Raw genomic sequence first — 6,000 nt, forward strand, 5'->3', positions numbered from 1 at the left:
GCACCAGGTAGGAAAAAGTAAATTGAGGTGATGTGGGAAAGGAAAAACAAAGTATAGTAGTTTTACCAGGATCCTGCTCCACCCATTGAGTCCAGATCCAGAATAATGGGAACACTCCCCTAACCCCTCATGTTGAACGTGAGCACACACTCGTGAAGGCATGTAAACCAGCCTTTTTTGACTCTCTCCACCCCCCCCCCCCACCCCCATTTAGATAACCAGTGTTTGATGGCCTGTTCTAATTCTTTACCAAAGTACTAACCTGAGGAAGATATAGGAAGGAGTCCCTCTTTATCTGTGGTGTTTGTTTCCACCGTTTTAGATACTGGTGGTCAGCCATGGTCCAGAAACAGGTGTTCCTCCTTCTGACCTATTGTCAGATGGTCAGTAGTCGCCAAACACCATATCCCAATGCCTACATCATTCTCCTCACTTTATCTCATCACAAGAAGGGTGAGTATAGCACAATGAGATATTTTGAGAGAGTGAGAGAGATGACATTCCCATAACTTTTATTGTAGTATATTGTTACAATTGTTCTGTTTTATTAGTAGTTCTTCTCTTATTGTGCTTAATTTGTAAATTATATGTTGTCGTCGGTATGTATGTATAGGAAAGAATATAGTGTACTTAGAGTTTGGTGCTACCTGCAGTTTCAGGTATGCATTGGGGATCTCAATGCATATCTCCCTGTGGACAAAGAGGGCTACTGTTTTTCTCTGCCCACTGTTGGACAGGATGGGCTGTAGAGTGTGTTCCTTGGTCTGAAGAAATGTGACTCAGTGGTCCAGATCAGTGCAATACCTTCTACTCCGGTTCTTCCGTAGTACTCTGAACCTTTGCCTCAACCACCCGGTAAGCAAAGCTCAGCCCAGAGTCAGTGTCCATTTCTGTCAGGACCCACTTGTAGCCCCCAGTGCTCCAGGCATCAGTCGGACTTGCCGTTGTGCACAAGGACTCCCTGCAGAGCATCTTCCCCATAGCCATCTGCAGTCCCTAAATCTCTCTTGTTGGCAGACAGAACAGTTCCTGTTGGCATTTTGTGCCTCCACTGATGCAAAAGGAATATGTCTAGAGTCAACCCCTCTCTGCATTGTTTGAGTTCACTCACTTGATTAACCCCGTGGCTACCTCAAGTGGCACACCTGGGTGTCTGCTCACCATTTGTAAACATCTTCTGATGCTGAAAAGGGGTTCTTCTGATGGGCATTGATATGGCCTGTGAATGTACCCTTCAGATTTCCACAGTGATTTCCATATGGCCATGCCCCGGAAGAGCACCCCGTTCGTAGTCCAGTCTTCCACTGCCCATCCACCGCACCGTATGGCCAGGCCATTCCAGTGCCTGTGAGTAGGTCAAAATCCAGACATAACGGTAAACAGCGTGCAGTGCAGCTCACTGAGCCAATTTGTTTTTACTTTTTTCGATCTGAGTGGTGGCCTTCCAAACCCAGTGTCTTGTGTTCACGTTGGAACTGCCGTCCATAAGCCAAGCAGCTGTTTATTGGTCTGGTGAGAGCTGTTAACAGGCTCTGTGCGAGTGATGCTAGAATCTTGCAGGTCCTCACGTGGTTCCAGAGTCAATCCTGGGGAAGACAGGCTACCTGCTCATGAACATGCTGTGGAACTCCGTGCGTTGCCCTGATGGTGTGTTCCTGCTCAGACCATTTCTGTTCTATGACAGAATCTCCTTGGCGCTGCCTTCCTCTTAGAGCATTTCTCTGACATCACCCAAGATATCCTTATTTTATGTTTTTCAGTCAGAGGCAATTTCAATTAGTGTCTGGTAGCAAGCCAGTCATTGCCCCTCCAAATGGAAATTGTCTTGTATAGAGTTCCAGTAGCTGTCACTGGGAGGTGCTCCCACACTTTTGTCACAAGCCCCAGTCTACACTCCACATGAGGCTCTTGCACAGAGATCTGTCCCTACCAGCACTCTAGCCTCTGTTCTATATTGCATGGGCCTGAGCAATCTTACTCATTCCCATTTAGCGTGTCTAATGACTATGACTTGAAGGAAGGATTTACATGACTTCTGTTTTACAATGCTAGGTTTATGCTCCCCGGTCAGACACAATATCCATTCCCTTAATTCATTCCGGTAAGAGTCATAACCACCTCACATAAAGCTTGTTGAAAAAGATCAGGTTTTGTCCAGACTGTTACCTTAATCCCATTACCCCTTGGATTCCTCTGCCCTCTCCTCTCCATTATTCTTCCAGCATATCAATGTGTTTACCAGCTAGGGAGGTTCTCCTAGTCTCAGTGTCCCAAGTTTTGTTGTTGCAGTTGTTGTGCACTCTTGATAAAATCACTGGCCTTGTCATTCATCTCTAGCCTTTGTCTTCTCCCTGGAGGTCAAGTGACTTAGAAGTGTAGCCCTCTAATCACCTTGCTGCTTTTTCTAGTAACTAGCACCCACTCTGGACCTACTAAGGGCTCCTAGAGTCACTTTATTAGTATAAGGTACTCCCCTCTCTCAAGAAATTCCAAGGGCTTTGGAAGTTCTGTGCCAAAAACCAGGGATAAAGACCAGAGATATTCTTTATTATATCACAATATCACTTTCACAGTCATAATGTGTATCTATGTTCTTTTGTCTTACACTTGAAAAAATATCTTATAGAAACTTCTTGGTGGGTTTAAACTAATAATTTCATACATTTTAGGGGATGTGATCTAATTTGGTGCTTTTTAAATGTACATATAAATATTTTTATGTATTTCATAACCATCAAATAAGGAAGATTGTTCATACAGAATGCCAGGGGTCTGGCCCCATTACAGATGAGTGAGATTTTTGGGGGCATGATGATCCCTCCAAAAATGCTCTGGCACAAAGACTGTGGTACATGGAACATTAAGTTATAATAAATGGAATATAAAACATAAGTTATAATAAAAATAAGAACAAATAAGCAAGTTTTAAAGCAAATGTATTTTAGAAAGTGGTTTACTATAGCAAACAGTTACCATGAGTATCAATGGAAGAATATCTTCAAATATCTGTCATTTTGTACTTAGAGAAAATATATTCATTTCTGAAAACATATGGTACATAAATCCTGTTTAGATAAATACCTCAAACATATTTTTCTTATCAATTCTTATACTGAAAAAATTCAGAATTCACAAGGTACAGAATATTAAAAGGTAATATCCATAATAAAAATATATGGATATATGGATTTGTTGATCTGCAGGTAGAACTGTGGCAAAATCACTTGTCAGATTTCTTTAAACACCATCTGCAGAAGCCAAAGAGAAGATGATGAAGCAACTCTTTTTTTTTTTTAAAGAAACCCATCTTTACCTTCCCCTTGCCCACAGCCTGTATATTATCAGTGTGTCCTGCTCAGTGGGCCAAAAAATGTGTAAGATTTTCGCAAGCTTATGTTGCCTGTAACAAAGTCATTTTCTTATTTTGCCTTCTTTCCTCTAAAGCTACTCTGTCCCCACAACTTGGCCTGAGCTGCTGGACATCACTCTCTGGCCATCTTATGCTCACCAAACACTGTGTAATTTTTTAAATGTAATGATTTCTAATATGGATGATTTCAAAACAATTTAGAGCAATTCAACTTTTCAGAGGTTTCTAGATGTTCTAGATGATCAAAAATGTTCTTTTATTCTAATAACTTCTACTGTTGAGTAACATTCATATTAAATTGTTTAATTGGAGAAACACTTTAATAGTTCTATGGAAATAAGGCAAGTATAAAGTGGCTGTAAGCTTAGCTCCCATGTTTTAACTAGCCAGAGTCCCCAGGGCCAGCTACAGCTACAAAACTAACCCCAGATCCTGCCTTGTTATTAAAAGGATTTTGAATTCTGAAAAAAAGTAAAATAAAATAGGGTGTAATGGGGTGGTGTCACTGAGAAGGTACAATTTGAGGAAACACTTCAAGGAAGTAATGCTCAATTTAAAGTTCTGCCAAATAATATATAGGAAAACTATCAAATAAAATTCCTATTCTGTGAGCTTATGTTACCCTTCCTTAACTAATTTAAAACTTGCTAATCTATAAAAGTCTAATCTATAAAATCTATAAAAATTCTGCATGGTTTTGACATTAATAGTATCCAATCATACATAACATGGTTTATCTGTGAATAGAATTTATTTACATGGTCATAATAATGTAAACACTGAATACTTGTCTAACCAAATTATAATTATTTAGGTCCATAATCCCATATCTGAAACCCTTGGGCCAAATATGTTTCAGAATTCAAATTTGTGGGATGCATGGGTGAGTTAGTTGGTTAAGCATCTGCCTTTGGCTCAGGTCATGATCCCATGGTCCTGAGATCAAGTCCTGCACCGGGTTCCTTGCTCAGTGGGGAGTCTGCTTCTCCCTCTGCCTGCTGCTCCCCCTGCTTGTGCTCTCTCTCTCTCTCTGACAAGTAAATAAAATCTTAAAAAAAATTCACATTTGTTTAAGAAACACAATGGATGTTCAAAATTTCTTGTAATACAACAAATAGATAATTACAGAACATCCCTAGAAGGGTCTTACCTGTCACTCCCTAATCAAACGTATCAGTATTTCTGCAGCTCACACATATCAGTATTTCTGCAGCTCAATATGAATATTTATATTAAGCAATAAAAATTAGAAGTAGTTTCTCATCCGTTTTGCTGCCAAATGAGTTCAGGTTGGATGAATTATGGAACAATATTTTGGAACTGGGGTTATGGGATTATGGGCTTATTTTGGAGGAATTGAGCACATATGTTGGAGAGGGATAGATGGAAGGGTAGAAAAAATATTTTTTTTAATCTTCATTTTTTTCATAGTGGAAAGCAATAAATGATGTCAAAAACAAAAACAAAAAAATCAGGAAATAATAGACATGCTCTTTAGTGATGTGGCAATAAATAGCAAGAGACCCAGCTAAAAGAGCTGGAAGCGGCTGCTTCTAGTAAGAGAGAGGGGCACTGAGAAGGAGCTTAGTCCTGCTGTTTTTTATAGCAGGTCTCATAGAACTATTTGTCTACTTAAATCTGTGCATATATAACTTTGACAAAAACAGAAATGGACTCTTAAGAGAAAGTATGCTAACCCCGTATCTGACAAGGGACTTGCACCAGGATATCTAAAAAACTATCAAATCTGAAGGTAAAAAACAAATGATTCAATTAGAAAATGGGCAAAAGACATGAACAGACATTTTACCGAAGAGGATATACGGATGGCAAATAATGCGCATGAAAAGGTGTTCAACATCTTAGTCATTAGGGAAATGCAAACTGCAACTTCAGCAATCAGAATGGCTAAAATAAAAACTGGTGATATCACGAAACGATGGTAAGGATATCGAGAAACTAGATCATTCATATATTGCCATTAGGAACATAAAATGTTCCAGCCACTAACAGAAGGAGTATGGCAGTGTCTTGCAGACTAACCATGCACATACCACATAACCCAGCAATTACAGTCTTAGGCATTTATCCCAGAGAAACGAAAACTTATGTTCATGCAAAAAACTGTACACAAATGTTCATAGTAGCTCAATTCATAATAGCTAAGAGCTGAAAACAATGCAGAGAAGGTGTTTTGGTGGGTGAATTGTTTAACAAATTGTGGTACATCCATATCATGAAATACTATTCAACAGTTAAAACTATTGCTATACCCAACAACTTGGGTAGATCTCTAGGGGATTATGCCAACCAATCTCAAAAGGTTATTTACTGTATGATTCCATTTGTATGATGTTCTTAAAATAACAAAATATGGAGATGGAAAACAAATTAGTGGATGTCAGCAGTTAAGGATTAACTGGAGGGGGTGCCTGTGGTTATAAGGCTATAAAGGGTGGCATGAGGAGCTCTATAAAAATGGAACGATGCTTTGTCTTGGTTGTGGTGGTGGTTACATGAAGTTACACATGTGATAAGATTGCACAGAAACAAAAACCTTCAGTGCAAAATAGTAATATATATATTTACCATGAATACATCTCTATGAAGTAAAAATATACAGAGAATAT

This window comes from Lontra canadensis, unplaced genomic scaffold (assembly GCF_010015895.1).
Source record: "Lontra canadensis isolate GAN:19392208 unplaced genomic scaffold, GSC_riverotter_1.0 scaffold249, whole genome shotgun sequence".
Lineage (NCBI taxonomy): Eukaryota > Metazoa > Chordata > Mammalia > Carnivora > Mustelidae > Lontra > Lontra canadensis.